The following is a 16,274-nucleotide window of genomic DNA, read 5'->3' as shown; positions in this document are numbered from 1 at the left end:
ATGAAAGCATCAAGTCCTAACCCCTACACCACCAGGGAACTCTCTGATGGTGGCCATACTGACAGGTGGGAGGTGCCATCTCATTGTGGTTTTGATTTGCATTTCCCTAAGGATTAATGATGAGAATGATTTTAAATACCAGCTGTGTGTCTTCTTTGGGAAAATGTCTACTCAGATCCTCTCCCTATGTTTTAAAAATTGAAGTTTCCGTGTTTTGGGTTTTTTTTTTTTTTTTTTTTTTGGTCTTTTTGCCATTTTTTGGGCTGCTGCCGTGGCATATGGAGGTTCCCAGGCTAGGAATCCAATTGGAGCTGTAGCTGCCAAGCCTACACCAGCGCCACATCAACATGGGATCCGAGCCGCGTCTGCAACCTACACCACAGCTCAGGGCAACGCCGGATCCTTAACCCACTGAGCAAGGGCAGGGATCAAACCCGCAACTTCATGGTTCCTAGTCAGATTCGTTAACCACTGAGCCATGACTGGAACTCCTGTTTTGGTTTCTTTTGGCCATACCCATGACATGTGGGGGTGCCTGGGCCAGGGATCGAACCCTTGCCACAGCAGCGACTCAAATCACAGTAGTGACAATGCCAGATCCTTAATCCCCTGAGCCAAAAGGGAAATCCTGTTTATTGTTTTGTTGTCACATCTGGACCTCCCTTGACCTGCCCTTCCTAGCATCCGCTCCTTTTTTAAAAATAGATTTCAGTTTTTGAACTGTTTTAGGTTTACAGAAAAATTGAGCAGAAATTGCAGAAAGTTCCTATATACACACCCTCACACTTGTTTCTCTGCTGTTTCCTCCATCCCTTTCACTGCTGTGGCCCAGGTTCAATCCCTGTTCTGGGAACTGAGATCCCACATCAAGCCACTGCATGTCTCTGCCAAAAACATAAATAAAATACAAATTGGAGTTCCCTGGTGGCTCAGGGGGTTAAGGATCCAGCATTGTCATTGCAGGGGCTCAGGTCACTGCTGTGGTGTGAGCTCTATCCCTGCCCCTCGAACTTTTGCATGTTGTCGTGTGGCCACAAAAAATACAAAAAAACAAACAACAACAACAACAACAACAAAAACAGTTGCAATCGGTGGGCAACATGGAAACTTTATCATTAACAAAGCTGTAGCGACACTCAGGTCACTCTTGGTGTCTATGGTTTTGGACAAATGTGTACTGACAGCTCTCCACCATTACAGTGTCATACAGAATGCTTTCCTTGCCCTAAACCCATCTGCTCTCTACCTCTTCATTCTCTCCTCACAACTGCGGCACTGCTGATCCTTCTGCTGTCTGAGACAGGCTGGGACCTGGGACCTGGCACCACCCGCCCCTGCCCCCCGCAGTGCTTGCACCTGGACAAACATCTCTTCCAGCAACAAAAGTCAAACTCTAAGGGATTCAAAATAACTGGCCAGATGTGCAGTTGATGCAAATTATGGACACGAAGATACAAAGAAACTAAAAAAGCCAACAGCCACTTCTGAACCGTCAAGAGCAGAAGCAGGAGTTCCTGCCCTAGCGCAGCAGAAACGAATCTGACTGGGACCCATGAGGTTTCATGTTCGATCCCTGACCTCGCTCAGTGGGTTAAGGATCTGGCGTTGCCATGAGCTGTGGTGTAGATTGCAGACGCGGCTTGGACCGGGTGTGGCTGTGGCTGTGGCTGTGGCGTAGGCTGGTGGCTGTAGCTCTGTAGCTTCAGTTAGACCCCTAGTCTGGGAATCTCCATATGCTGTGGGCGCAGTCCACAGAAGCAAGGTGTGGAAAGCAAAGCAGGTATTACGCATGCCCAAAGCGGGTGGGGGAGACCATCTCAGCCACCCCTCTGGACCCACCCTGCCCTCGCCACATATAAAGAACCAGCTCCCCTTCCCTTGGGAGCAATGGAGCAAGGGAACCTGTTATTTGTTTTGGCTCCCCCCACCACCTCTCCCCCGGCTGCAGGAGGGGACCAAATAAAGCCTCGCCTGAGTTTCTTGCCTGACCTCTTGTCAATTTCTACTGAAGGAAGCCAAGAGCCCTGGAGGTAACATCTCCCGACTTCTGCCTTTCCCAGAATGCCCTGGAGCTGGGTCATAGGGGAACAGTCCTTCGTCTGCATGTCCACCGGTTATCTGTCCATCTACCCACTGGAGGGCATCTGGGCTGCCGCCAGTCCAGGCATTTATGGATGAAGCTGCAGGAACCATGTGCAGGTTTCTGTGTGGAAGGCATTGTCACTTTTGCATCCTCAGAGCTCAAGCCATGCTGCAAGGGTCTCCTTGATTTCTGGCGCCCACTGATGTCCACCCCACCAATGCCAAAGTGAGGTGGGGGGACCTTGGCCTTGCTGCTTCTGCGAGGCCCAGAACTGGAGGCTGGGGTTGGACAACCCTGCTCCGGTTCCCGCCATGGTGAGTGACCTCAGATGCTGCCCTGAGCCTCAGTTTCCTGGCTTCCTGAGGCCTGGAGGGAAGGTCACAGAGGGGTGGCAGGCACCGGCCTCCCCCGCTCCTGTCTCCCCTCCCCTCTCCCTCTGCCTCTTCTCTTGCTCCAGGCAGGAAATGCTGGACAGAAGCCAGTAGGGCAGCCACAGGTGAAGGGACCTCGCCCCCTAGAATCCTCGCTTCCCCAGGATGTGAGCCTCCGGGTTCGGGAAAGTGGGGCGCCCAGCATTCTCCAGCAGGTTTTTCTGGCCCACAGAATCCAAGGTGGTAACTCATCATCAGGCTGCCCGAACTTGTCCCATTTCTTGCCTGTGCACAGAGCTCTCGAATGAGGAAGACTCCTGTGTGGTCTACCTGTACCTTCCCACGCATGCCCAAAGTGGGTGGGGAAGACACGGCCCCAGCGCAGTCTTGGGGCCACCAGGAAAGGCCAAGGTCCAAGGGTCTCATGTTCCTTCCCAAGAGGCAGACTCCTGTTCATTGGTGGGAATGGAGTAAAATGGGGCAGCCGCTGCAGAAAGGAGTCAGCCACCTGTCCCAGTCATGCCATCCCTTGGCCTGTCCCCCAAATAACTGAAAACAGGGGTTCAAACAAAGATGTGGTTCGACAGTTCACAGCAGCAGGCTTCACAGTGGCCCCAAGGTGGGAACAACCCAAGTGCCCATTGATGAGTGAACAGATACACATGCCGTGTCCCTCCACCCACAGGAGCATCACTCGGCCATGAAGAGAAGAGAAGCCCCGACACTCCTACCACGTGGATGGACCTGGAGACCGTGATGCTCAGTGAGAGAAGCAGACACAGAAGGACACACGGCGTGGGATTCCATGGCTGGGGAATGTCCAGAACAGGCACATCCACAGGGACAGAGAGTAAGTTTGTGGTTGTCAGGGGCTGGTGAGGGGGATGGGCGTGTCACTAAAGGGGATGGGATTTCGTTTTGGGGAAATAAGAATCTTCTGGAATTAGTGGTGATGGTTGCACAGCATTGCAGACGTACTCCACTGAATTGTGCACTTAAAAATGGAATTCTTGGAGTTCCTGTCGTGGCTTAGCAGAAAAGAATCTAGCATCCATGAGGATGCAGGTTCAATCCCTGGCCTTGCTCAGTGGGTTAAGGATCTAGCATTGCTGTGGCTGTGGTGTAGTTCTGACTCTACCCCTAGCCTAGGAACTTCCATCTGCCTCAAGTGTGGCCCTAAAAAGAAAAAAAAAAGGCAAAATAAAATAAAATCTCCCTCAATTTTAGGGAGTTTCTGCTGTGGTGCAGTAGGTGAAGAATCTGACTACAGCTGCTTGGGTTGCTGTGGAGGTACGGGTTCAATCCCTGGCCCAACACAGTGGGTTAAAGGTCCAGCATTGCCACCACTGTGGCCTAGGTCTCAGCTGTGGCTTGGATTCAATCCTTGGCCCAGGAACTTCCATATGCTCATTTAAAAAAAAAAAAAAATTCAATTCTAGGAGTTCTCTCATGGCCCAGTGGGTTAAGGATCTAGCATTGTCACTACTCTGTTGTGGGTTTCATCCCTGGTCAGGAAACTTCTGCATGCTGCAGAAGTGGCAAAAAAAAAAAAAAAAAAAAAAAAAAAGTCAATTTTTCATTATGTGAAGTTTATCCCCATTTTTTTTTTCTTTTTTTTATGGCTAAACCTGGGGCATATGGAAGTTCCCAGACTAGGGGTCTATTTGGAGCTGCAGCTGCCAGCCTACGCCACCATCACAGCAACTTGGAATCCAAGCCACATCTGCAACCTATACCACAGCTCAAGGCAATGCCTGATACTTAACCCACTGAGCAAGGCCGGAGATTCAATCCACATCCTCATGGGTACTAGTCGGGTTCTTAATGCACTGAGCCACATTGGGAATGCCCTTAATTTTTTATTTTTATTTATTTTTATTTTTTATGTCTTTTCTAGGGCTGCACCCGCGGCATATGGAGGTTCCCAGGCTAGGGGTCTAATCGGAGCTGTAGCCGTCAGCCTATGCCAGAGCCACAGCAATGCCGGATCCAAGCCGCATCTGCGACCTACACCATAGCCCACAGCAACACTGGATCCTTAACCCACTGAGCACAGCCAGGGATGGAACCCCCAACCTCATGGTTCCTAGTCGGATTCGTTAACCACTGCGCCACTATGGGAACGCCAAGGGATGCACTTAATTTTTTTAAAAAAGAAATCATGGAGTTCCCTAGTGGCCCAGAGGGTTTAGGAGTCAGTGTTGTCACTGCTGTGGCTCAGGTGTGTGTGACCCCTGGCTCTGGAACTTCTGCACGCTGTTGGTATAAATAAATAAGGGATCATTCTCAAAACAACTTCATGTCACTGATCATAAAGTTGATCTTAAAACTAAAACAACTGGTTATTTTACCAGCAAAATGGGTTTGTTTGGAACACAGGTGAGAACAACAGGCAAGTCAGAAAAACAAAGCAGAGGAAATTCTTTTAAAGAGGGAGTGGGAAGGAGCTGTTGTAAATTCAGAGCCCACAGGAGGAAAGTGGGAGTTGAGATTGTGGTGGCTTTTCATTGGCTGAGCTGTGAGGGCCTCTCATTGGCTAAGCTGGGATGGTCTCTCATTGGCTGGGCTGTTCCTGGGCGGAGAGAAACGCTTCCGCCTCCTGCTGGGTGATGAGCCACCTTGTTCTCAGAGATGCAGAGGTAGGTCTCTTCCTGTCTGGGGTTTGCAGCCCACCTGACAGTGAGTGGTAGGGGTGAGGCTTCCATTCGGCCTCCGGACTCCACTTTAAGTGAGGTTTCCTTTGTTCGGTGTCACAGTTCGCTGACTGTGATAGCCCCACTTTGTGCCCGCTCTGGGCCCAGCCGAGTTCGGGGCCCAGGACAGTCATAAAGACACCAAGCAGGGGCACCTTTTACTGTGTGTCCCCAAAGCTGAGCCGAATGCTGAGCCGAAACAGCCCCATTTCAATTGGGGCCTAGCAGGGCTTATCCGGTTTGGTCTTACTTTTCCTTCCACGAGGAGGTCAAGGCCATATAGATGGGGCTTCTGTCCTCTGCCCCAAGGGCAGCACCTCCCTAAGGTCGAGGGCTTTGCAGACCAGACAACTCTGCTCCACAAGGGGTGAACCTTGCCCCTGTTTTAGAGGCAACACCGCTGAGGTTCAGGGCAATGAAACAGCTGTCAATATCGCCTGTCACCTCCTGGGATCCCACTGTAGCCATCCTGTCATTGTTTGAGCTGCCCACTCTGTGCCAGGTGCTGGAGACAGAAACCTGGACTCAGTTGCAACAGTGAAGGGGCTGCGAGAGCGCCGGGCTGGGTGTGATGTCAGCTAACTGGTATCTGGTCCCCTCCCCAGGTCAGGGCATTGGTGTCTACCACTACTCAGCCTGGCCTGAAAGTGGCTAATCTCCTTTCTACCTGCCTCCCCACGATGGCCAAGTAGGGGTGCCACAGAGGTCCTGGCTGGAGGGCTGGTTCTGATGGTCAGTGGGGTGGGGGTTCAGGCAAAGGCCTGGGGTCCTCTGTGCCCTGGGCACACTCAGCTGTAAAATGGCCCACATTGTGGGTATCTGGGGGTGGGTGGGGTGTTTGGGAGGGTCCTGGAAGGTTCTGCAGTTAGGCCAGGTTGGGGTCTAGTACATATTAAAAGTTCCAGCAGAGGAGTTCCCTTCATGGCTTAGTGATTAATGAACTTAACTAGGAACCATGAGGATGTGGGTTCGATCCCTGGCCTTGCTCAGTGGGTTAAGGATCTGGCAGTTGCCGTGAGCTGTGGTGTAGGTCGCAGATGTGGCTTGGATCCTATGTGGCTGTGGTGTAGGCCGGCAGCTGTAGCTCAGATTCTACCCCTAGCCTGTGAACCTCCATATGCTGCAGGTGCGGCCATAAAAAAAAAAAGAAAGGCAAAAAAAAAAAAAAAAAAAGTTCCAGCAGAATCCAGGAGGAGAAAGGAATTCCTGGTGGCCTCTAATTTTTTTAATTAAATTTTTTGGGGGCATCTAATTTAAAACAAACAAACAAACAATGTGGGAAGCAGAGGAGGAATGTTAGGAATGCGGCCAGCCCCCTCCTGGGTGGGGGGATGGGGCCCTGGCCTGACGGCCCATGAACAGAGGCCACCCTGGGGCCCATCGGGGCTCCCCCAGCCCCTGTGCTCCAGGAGCGAACAAAGACAATTATTAACAGGCTTGGAAAAGCAATTACAATTGCCCCAAACCCTCCCTCTGTTTTTCTCTCATTCTTGGATTTAATACCTCATTCCTTGCGGAAGTGAAAAGGGAGAAAGTATCAGACAGTCTGGAACCCAAAGGAATTTTCCTTCCTTGACTGGGGTCAGGATCTCAGTGCCACTGGCCTCCCTGTAAGGGGACCTGGGGACCTGGGCAGGGTGCCCTGGTGGTTTGAATTCTTGAAGGTCTAGGCATGGAAGGTTTCAGGGAGAAATAACTATGAACTTTGTGGGCTGTCAAAGGCAGACAAGAATTTAAAAGCTGTATTTCTAAAGCTTTGGCCTGGTCTGTCCCGGCTGTGTCCCTACCACTCTGCCGGAACCCTATACAATATCTGGAAATGACACAAGAACATTCCGGAGCCCAGAGGCCGTGCTTTGGAGATAAATACAAGCCTCTCGGTACATTTGTTTTTTATTATTGGGACCTGTTTTATCTTCAGCAGAAAAGGAAGTTGCCAAGAAAACAGGGGTGATGGACGTTGGTGGGGCTTTCCTCTGCCCAACGGATTCTAGAATGTTCCTCCAGGAAATGCCCAGGAATTTAAACCCTGCTGGCTCCACAGAGAAGCTGAGAGTGGGGGTGCAAAATGTGGTTTCTTTAAAAAAAAAAAAAAAAGTTGTGGAGAAGGAAAGTCGATCTCTCCAGGCTTTCTGGGTTTTTCTGGTTGTTTGTCCAGCTCTGCTGTTCTGATAGGAAGGCCCACGGCAGTGGGCTGGCTGGAGGGTCCTGGTGTGAGGACCTGCAGGAAGTGGTGGCTTGTGCCAGTTCAGAGGGACTGGGGTGGGCCTCCCAGTGGTCAAATGCTGGGACTGGGGTCCAGAGAGCTGGTGTGCTCCCAGCTCCCAGCAGGTCCCAGATGAGTTCAAAGAGACCAGGTCAGTTGCCCACGTGAGGGGCTCGGCCAGGGGCTTCCACTTGTGCAAGTGTGATCCAGCTGTATTTAAAGATGATGTTTATGGAAAGTCCTGTGGATAGACAGTAGGGTTGGCTGTAGAACAATGCTTGACACCAGAGCTGGGCACTTAAAAGTGATTAAGAGCATTTAGGAGTTCCTGTCGTGGCGCAGTGGAAACAAATTCAACTAGAAACCATGCGGTTGAGGGTTCGATCCCTGGCCTCGTTCAGTGGGTTAAGGATCTGGCGTTGCCGTGAGCGGTGGTGTAGGTCGCAGATGTGGCTTGGATCCTGCATTGCTGTGGCTATAGTGTATAGGCCAGCAGCTACAGCTCTGATTCGACCCCTAGCTTGGGAACTTCCATATGCTGCGGGCGCAGCCCTAAAAAGCAAAAAAAAAAGAAAGAAAGAAAGAAAAAGAAAAAAAGAGTGTGCATTTTATGTGATGTCTATTTTACCACCATTAAAATAACAAAAATGATATTACAGGGAGTTCCCTGGTGGCTCAGTGGGTTAAGGGTCTGGTGTTACTACTGTGGTTCATGTTCTATCACTGGCCCAGGAATTCCACATGCTATGGGAATGGCCAAAAAAACAAAACAAAAACAAACAAAAAACGATGTTTCAAAAGAAATGTTACTATCATCTGGAAAGTCTTAGGGTATAAAATGAGTGGAAATAAAAACAGCTCATCTAAACAAGGAAACCTGGGAGTTCTTTTTGTGGCTCAGTGGCTAATGAACCCTACTAGGAACCACAAGGATGCAGGTTCGATCCCTGGCCTTGCTCAGTAGGTTAAGGTCTGGTGTTGCCATGAGCTGTGGTGTAGGTTGCAGACTCTGGCTCGGATCCCGCATTGCTGTGGCTGTGGTGTAGGCTGGCAGCTGTAGCTCCACTTCAACTCTTAGCCTGGGAACTTCCATATGCCGAGGGTGTGGCACAAAAAAAAAAAAAAAAAGAAAGAAAGAAAAAGAAAAAAAACCCAAAAAATTAAAAAAAAAAAAAAAATCCCCAAACCTATCTCTCTGTGGTTAACAGGATAAAGCTATAAAATAATAATTTCAGGAGTTCCCGTTGTGGCACAGTGGTTAACGAATCCGACTAGGAACCATGAGGTTGCGGGTTTGGTCCCTGCCCTTGCTCAGCGGATTAAGGATCCGGCGTTGCTGTGAGCTGCGGTGTAGGTTGCAGATGAGGCTTGGATCCCGCGTTGCTGTGGCTCTGGCGTAGGCCGGTGGCTGCAGCTCTGATTCAACCCCTAGCCTAGGAACCTCCATATGCCACGGGAGCAGCCCAAGAAATAGCAAAAAAAAAAAAAAAAAAAAAAGACAAAAAATAAAATAACAATTTCTAAACCTGTTCAGTGGTTTTTTGTTGTTGTTGTTGTTGTTTTCTATTTTTGGCCCATGGCATGTGGAGTTCCCAGGCCAGGAGTCAGATCCAGGCCGTAGGTAGTTACAGCCTACACCACAGCTACAGCAATGCTGGATCCTTAACCCACTGTGCTGGCCAGGGGATGGAACCTACGTCCTAGCGTTGAAGCCACCAATCTCTCTAGAACTCCTCAAACCTTTATTATTACTATTATTATTATTATTATTTTTAATGTTTGTCTGCATTTGTTTGAGAGACCTGGAGCTGTTTTTTACATGTATCAAGGAGAGGAGCTCCCATTGTAATGCAATGGGATAGGCAGCATCTTGGGAGCACTGGGAGGTGGGTTCCATCCCCCACCTGGCACAGTGGGTTAGGGATCCTGTGTTACCACAGCTGTGGCTTAGTTCTCTGCTGCAGCTGGTATCTGATCCCTGGCCTGGGAGCCCCCATACGCTGCAGGGTGGCCAAAAAAAAAAAAAAAAAAAATTGTATCAAGGATAAATGGATACAAAAGGATCATTTGAAAACTGCGGGAGGGCAGCTGTGTAACAGCTGGAAGCAAGGTGCCACTTTATGAAATACAAAAACCACTGTATGCTCCTCACAGATTCTCGGATGTGGAAAATGCCTGAAGGCAAATACTGTGACCTTGGTGCAACAGGAATCTGCCAGGAGCAGGAGAGAAGAGCTTTGAAAGTTTATTTTATATTCTTCTAGGGGTGTGTGAGTTTGTTACAATGACACTTTGTAATTTTAGGCAAGGTTTAAAAGATACTAGCATGATCTTGATTATAAATAGATAGGTGTATATATAACTATGGATATGGTGTTTATATATTGTATATAACACAATGTAGAGATACATGGTCACATGTCCCTATCTGTGTTTACACGTGTCTCATACAACAGAAACAGATCTAGGGAGCACTCTCAAGGGAAGACCTATGATGTTAAATGTAGTTATTGCTGACTTTGAAGGCTGGGTGTTACAAATGATTTTTTTTTTTTCCCTAGGGCCACATCTGCAGCCTATGGAGGTTCCCAGGCTAGGGGTCGAATCGAAGCTGTAGCCGCTGGCCTATGCCACAGCCATAGCAACGCGGGATCCGAGCTGCATCTGCAACCTACACCACAGCTCCCGGTAACGCCGGATCCCTAACCCACTGAGCGAGGCCAGGGATCGAACCTGCAACCTCACGGTTCCTAGTCGGATTCGTCAACCACTGAGCCACAATGGGAACTTCACAAATGATTTTTAGTTTTCTTCTATTTGGTTGTCTGCATAGAATGAGTCTTTTACATAAATTTTAAAGTCAATTAAAAATGTACAAAAGGTTCAGGAACAAAGAAAAACCCGTCCCCATCAGCAGTTACCCCCACACCCTTCCCCAGCCCCTGACAACCAGGAATCCACTCTCTGTCTGTGGATGTGCATCTGTTCTGGATGTTTTCCATCCATGGAATCCCACACTATGTGTGTGTCCTTCTATGTCTGCCTCTCTCACTGAGCATCGTGGTCTCCAGGTCCATCCATGTGGTAGTGAGTGTCGGGGCTTCTCTCCTTTTCAGGCTGAGTGATGCTCCGTATGTGGAGGGACCACACTGTTTATCCATCATCCACTGTTGGGCACTTGTGTACAAATATTTATGTGGACATGTTTTCATTTTCTTGAAGTGGAATTCCTAGAATGTAATTACTGATCACACAATAGCTCTCTTTACTCTTTGGAGGATCAACCAATGTCTTCCACGGTGGCTACACTGCTTCATCTCCCACTAGCCGTGGACAAGGGTTCCAGTCTCCCACACCCTCGTCTACACTTGTGATCACTGTGTGCACAGTGGCTATCCTTGTGGGTGGGAGGTGACAACCATATGGACAGTGCCATCCTTGTGGGTAGGAAGTGACAGCTGTGTGGACAGTGCCGTCCTTGTGGGTGGGAGGTGACACCTGTGGACAGTGGTTATGCTTGGGTGGGAGGTGACAACTTTGTGTGGATAGTGCCATCCTTGTGGGTGAAGGTCCCATCACAGTGGCCTGACTTGCGTCTCCTCCATGATGCTGAGTGGCTCTTTACGTGCCTGTTGGTTGGTGGTCCATCTTTGCAGAAACGTCTGGGTAGAAATGCATAGGAATTTGGAGCCTGTTGTCTCAGCCCTTTCCTTCCCCTGGCAGGTGCCTCCGTCCAAACCCCTTTGGGAGGGCACCCAAGCAGCACCCTCTTAGCCCATCACAGCGAGAACAAGTCAGGGACATGGTGTCTCCACCCCAGGAAGGGGGGCGACTTCTGTGAAACATGGTGACATCGCCCACTGGTGTGTTCAGACTGAGAGGGTGATACAGGGCCTGTGATGTCCTCAGGGTGGGTCATCAGGAGCCCCCCCCACCCTCCCCCGCTGGCGGGTGGCCTGGAGGCCACCTGAGCCAGCTGCCTGCAATGCAGGATCAAGTGTCTGCTTCCCGCTATAAACTATTGATGCTGGTGACGTCACCTGTGGTCTGCGGGTCTCATGTGTTACCTGCCATGGAACCTGAGGGCTACCCTTCCTCCAACCTTGAGTCTCTCTGCCCGTCTAGGGGAGGCTATTCCTACCCCTCCTGGATCCTTCCAGAATTAGCTTTCTACCAGGATACCCCACACTGCCAGTGGGGAGCCCTGACCTCTGGAGAGCAGGAATCTTTAGTTTAACTGAGTGATATCCGCTGGGTCATTCTCCTGGGGACTGTCCGCCTTAAGGTCCCCTTGGCCCTGGAAAATATACAAAGGCATTAGCAGGTCGGAGCCAGTATCCTCAGCTCTGAGCACCCTCTGTGCAGCCCTGCTGGGCTCTGCAGGGGTGGGGTAGCCTCCCTGGCCCTCCCATTAGATGCCAGGAGGCCCCCCACTGTGACAAAAGCAGCCACCACAGACATCCCCTAGTGTCCCCTGTAGCAGAGTCACCCCAGGTAAGAACAGCTGCTCTATTATGCTGGTTTGGCCTTGAGAGCCAGCCTTATCCCTGCCCAGTTGAGAAGCGATTGTCTGGATGGGACAGCCCCACGTTGGGGGGGTCGCCAGGTGGGGGTACTGGGGTCTCTACTCCTCGGTAGTTGAGGTGGGTCTGCAGTCCCCTCTGTGCCTGCTCCCTGGCAACCCTGACCTGGCTGGTGCCCACAGCCCTGTGACCCCTTGGCCAGGTGGGTGGCGGGTGAGCAGATGGCCTCAGGATTGCTTACAGCCCAGCTCACGTTCCCTCTGGTATGGAGACACTATCCCTTTCATGAATTTTGCAAGCCCTGGAAGCTCTACCCAGCCTCCCAGTTCCCAGAGGCAGAATGAGCTTCCTGTGGCCGCTGTCACCCAGAACTATGGGTGGGGCGATGCAAGGCCACACGCATTTCCTCTCTCACAGTTTGGGGGCTGGAAGGCAGAGGTCCAGGTGCTGGCAGGCCGGCTCCTGTGGCCTCTGAGTGAGGTCTTCTTGGGGTAGCTGGCCATTCTGGTGGCCATATTGCCCCATCTCTGCCTTTGCGTCTCTGGCCTCTCCCTGTGACTCTGTGTCTCCTCTGAGAAGGACACTAGCCACCGTACTAGGGCTGCCCGACTCCAGGGTGACTCATCTTAGCAGGTGATCCACAAAGACCCTGTTTCCAAATAAAGGCGCATTCACGGGTGCCACCAGTCAGGATGTGGACATCTTTGGGGACCACAATTCAACCCCTGACATGTCTTTGCAAGTCCCTCCTCCACACTCGGGCCAGGTCTCTGAGCGCTGCTGCCACACACACCCGCCTCCCTGTAGAAAAGAAGCAACCTCTCAGTGAAGCGCTGGGAGGGCAGGTCAAGAGCAGCAGCAGGGAACCCTGGTGTGACAGGTCGCAAGGGCACTTCCCCTGAGATCCCCACCCACCCCTGTGACCCATCACCCCAGTGTGATCCTGAGAAAACCCCGATACATCCAGCCTGAAGATGCCCAGCCCAGGCTCCTGTGGAGAGATGGCAAGACCGTTACACCCAGGGGTGGAGCAGGGTGGACTCTGGACGTTATGGGGGTCCTAGGGCAGAGAGAGAACATCAGGGGAAAACTGAGGAAATTCAACAATAGACAGGATGCGGACTTCCCGTCATGGCACAGTGGTTAAAGAATCCAACTAGGAACCATGAGGTTGCAGGTTCGATCCCTGGCCTCACTCAGTGGGTTAGGGATCTGGCGTTGCCGTGAGCTGTGGTGTAGGTCGCAGACATGGCTTGGATCCTGTGTTGCTGTGGCTGTGGCATAGGCCAGTGACTACAGCTTCGATTCGACCCCTAGCCTGGAACCTCCACATGACGAGGGAGCAGCCCTAGAAAAGGCAAAAAGCCAAAAAAAAAAAAAAAAAAAAAAAAAATAGGACGGGAATGTGGAGACGTTGGAGCTCTGGACTACAGGCTGGGGCCATTGAGGAGGACAAGGTCTCGCATTTCCCCCGAAGGTAAAGCTCAGAGTCACCTCTCGACCCAGCACCCCAACTCCTGGGGGCTGGTGTGGGAGCACTGTGTCACACGTACACCCCCCCCATTAGATATCCTGCAGTCCTAACCTCCAGGGCCTGTGAATGAGATCACAGGAAACAGTCTTTTCAGAGGTGAGCAAGTGAAAGTCATTAGGATGGGTCCTAATTCAATGTGCCTGGTGTCCTTAGAAAAACCCGAGGTCAGGGACAGCCAGGGGAGGAAGACACAGGGAGAAGATGGCTACTTACAGACCAAGGATGGGACCAGCCCTGCCGACTCCTTGACCTTGGATTTCTGGCCTCCAGAACTGCAGAGGAATAAATTTCTGTTGTTTCAGCCACCGCCCCACCCACCCACATTTGTGTCATTTGTGACTGGAGCCCGTGGAAACTACACAGATTTATCCATGAGAAATGAAAATGTATGACCACACAGAAGCCTGTATACACATGTTCACAACAGCTGAAAAGTCATGTCCATCAACATATGAAGGATGAATCAAATGTGATCCATCCACACGCTGGAATATCATACCACTGTGGACAGGAGAGAAGTAGAGTTCCCACTGTGGCTCAGCACTTTAAGAACCCATCTAGTATCCATGAGGATGCAGGTTCAATCCCTAGCCTTGCTCAGTGGGTTAAAGGATCTGGTGTTGCGGCAAGCTACAGATGTGGCTCGGATCCTGCGTTGCTGTTGCTGTGGCGTAGGCTGGTAGTTGTGGCTCCAATTCAACCCCTACTCTGGGAACTTCATATGGCACAAGTGCAGCCATAAAAAGGAAAAAAAAAAAAAGAGAGAGAAGCACTGACACTCAGTACCACGTGGACAGACCTGGAGACCACGATGCTCAGTGAGAGAGAAACAGATACAGAAGGACACACTGTGTGAGATGCCATGGATGGGAAACGTCCAGAACAGGCACATCCACAGACAGGAGGTTTGTGGTCATCAGAGGTTGGGGAGTGGGTGGGGATGACTGCTGATGGGGAATGGGCTTCCCTTTGGGGTGGTGGAATGTCCCACAGTTGCTTTTGGTAATGGGAGCACACCTTGTGAATGTACTAAAATGAAACTCTGAATTGTTCAGTGTATCTGGTGAATCGTAGTAGCTACCTGGTGGCACAGCATGTTAAGGATCCAGTGTTGTCACTGCTGTGGTGCCAGTTCAATTCCTGGCCTGGGAACTTCCACAGGCCATGGGTGCAGCCAAAAAAAAATTGTATGGTGTATGAATTCCATCTCACTAAAAATGTTAAAAGAACAGCTTTCCTTTGCTGCCTATGAGTTTCAGATCCGGCAGCATACAGAGCAGAAACGAACAAGACGCCTAGACTCAGCGCTGCTGGCGTTGCCCCCCACCCAGGAGCACACTCTCTCCTGAGTCTGCCTGTGCCTGGCATGTTCTCCACTTGCCCCACGGATGCCATGGCCCTGTCCTGAGGGTGTGGCAGCATCATCACTGCCTGTTCCACATCAAGGCGGCTCCAGGGCCCTGCAACGTGTTGGGACACCCCCTCCACTACAGGTGCACTGCCTGGCCGCCCATCTTGGAACCCTATGCCACCCAGCCAGCCCCCACCATGCCTCTAAGACCCTCTACTTCCCTCAATGCTGTTTGCTCCACTCACCCCTTTGGGACCATATCAGACACACCTCTCCCCCAGGAAGCCATCCCTGATCCCCTCTCTGGTCCCTGCAGGGCTCTGCTCCATCCTCCCCCACCTCTCTGGACACGCATGTCCAGCAGTGGTGAAATGATCCACAGTGTGGCCAGATCTCCGCTCTGTGCCCAACTTGGACCATGGCTGCCCACACATGTGGGGCCTTGAGAGGCTACAAGGATTTGGGAAGGGGGTGGGATCTCTCTGGTCCTGCAAAGAGATAGAGCCAAAAGCAATGCACAAACACAGCAGTCCCCTAGCCCCATTCATTGGAGCTTTCTGTGACCATGGTGTGTGCTGGCTGCTGAGGAAATCTCGGTGTGCGGAATGCTTGAGTTCTGTGTGACAGTCATATGAACGTTTCGTTTTGTTTTCTTGCAATTAACGTAAATTTATATTTAAAACTTTTTTTTGGCCATGCTCAAGGCATGAAGAAATTCCCAGACCGGATCAAACCCAAGCCACTGCAGTGGCTTAATGTGCTGCGCCACAAGGGAACTCCAACAGTATTTTCTAAGTAGAAATTTTTTTTTTTTTGTCTTTTTGTCTCTTTAGGGCCACACCCGTGGTATATGGAGGTTCCCAGGCTAGGGGTCATGTCGGAGTTGCAGCTGCCGGCCTACGCCACAGCCATAGGAACACACAATCCGAGCTTCGTCTGCGACCTACACCACAGCTCATGACTACACTGGATCCTCAACCCACTGAGCAATGCCAGGGATTGAACCCGTGTCCTCATGGATGCTAGTTGGGTTCATTAACCGCTAAGCCATGACAAGAACTCCTCTAAGTAGAACTTTTACTGAGCTGCAACCTACACAGAGCAAAGCACCCCAATCACAACATGTTATGCAAACTGAGCTCTGATGTGTCCCCAGGTCAAGAGATTGTCCCCGGCTCCTCCTGCCAAGCCTATCTGCTAATGTCCCCAGGTCCCCTGACTGAGCTCACCTGACCTCCTCAGCCACTGACCCCCAAGAGTACCCTGTCCTGAATTTCTGGCACCGTTGGTGAATTTTGCCTGATCTTGAACTGGATTTGTGTACTTGGAACAAAGATGTACCTGACCAGTCTCTGCTTCTTCACTGCTATGTTGTATTCCATCAGCCAACTGCACACAGTGTGCTCCTGTCTTTTGGGAGGTGATCACATCTGTTATTCCTGATGTTCACCTGATATGGAAGTTCCTGGGTCAGGGATCCAACCTGTGCCACAGCAGTGACAATGCCAGATCC

At 50.9% G+C, this 16,274-nt stretch overlaps 2 long non-coding RNA genes across 2 annotated transcripts; one reads left to right on the top strand and one right to left on the bottom strand.

Moving 5' to 3' along the window:
- Nucleotides 1–5,035: 5,035 nt before the first annotated feature.
- LOC102159383 (uncharacterized) lies at nt 5,036–16,109 on the top strand. The gene is made up of 2 exons (XR_301834.4): nt 5,036–5,093; nt 13,564–16,109. It is a non-coding gene; the product is annotated as an uncharacterized LOC102159383 (long non-coding RNA).
- LOC106509468 (uncharacterized) lies at nt 10,150–13,262 on the bottom strand. Its single transcript, XR_002341715.2, has 2 exons — nt 11,563–13,262; nt 10,150–11,015 (listed from the first exon to the last, which is right to left on the bottom strand). It is a non-coding gene; the product is annotated as an uncharacterized LOC106509468 (long non-coding RNA).
- Nucleotides 16,110–16,274: the final 165 nt, after the last annotated feature.

The sequence above is a fragment of the Sus scrofa genome, chromosome 2 (assembly GCF_054392235.1).
Source record: "Sus scrofa isolate SSC_HxYL_T2T_F1_AM1 chromosome 2, Sscrofa_HxYL_maternal_Yorkshire_Landrace_v2.0, whole genome shotgun sequence".
Lineage (NCBI taxonomy): Eukaryota > Metazoa > Chordata > Mammalia > Artiodactyla > Suidae > Sus > Sus scrofa.
This window is presented reverse-complemented; position numbering and strand designations above follow the sequence as displayed.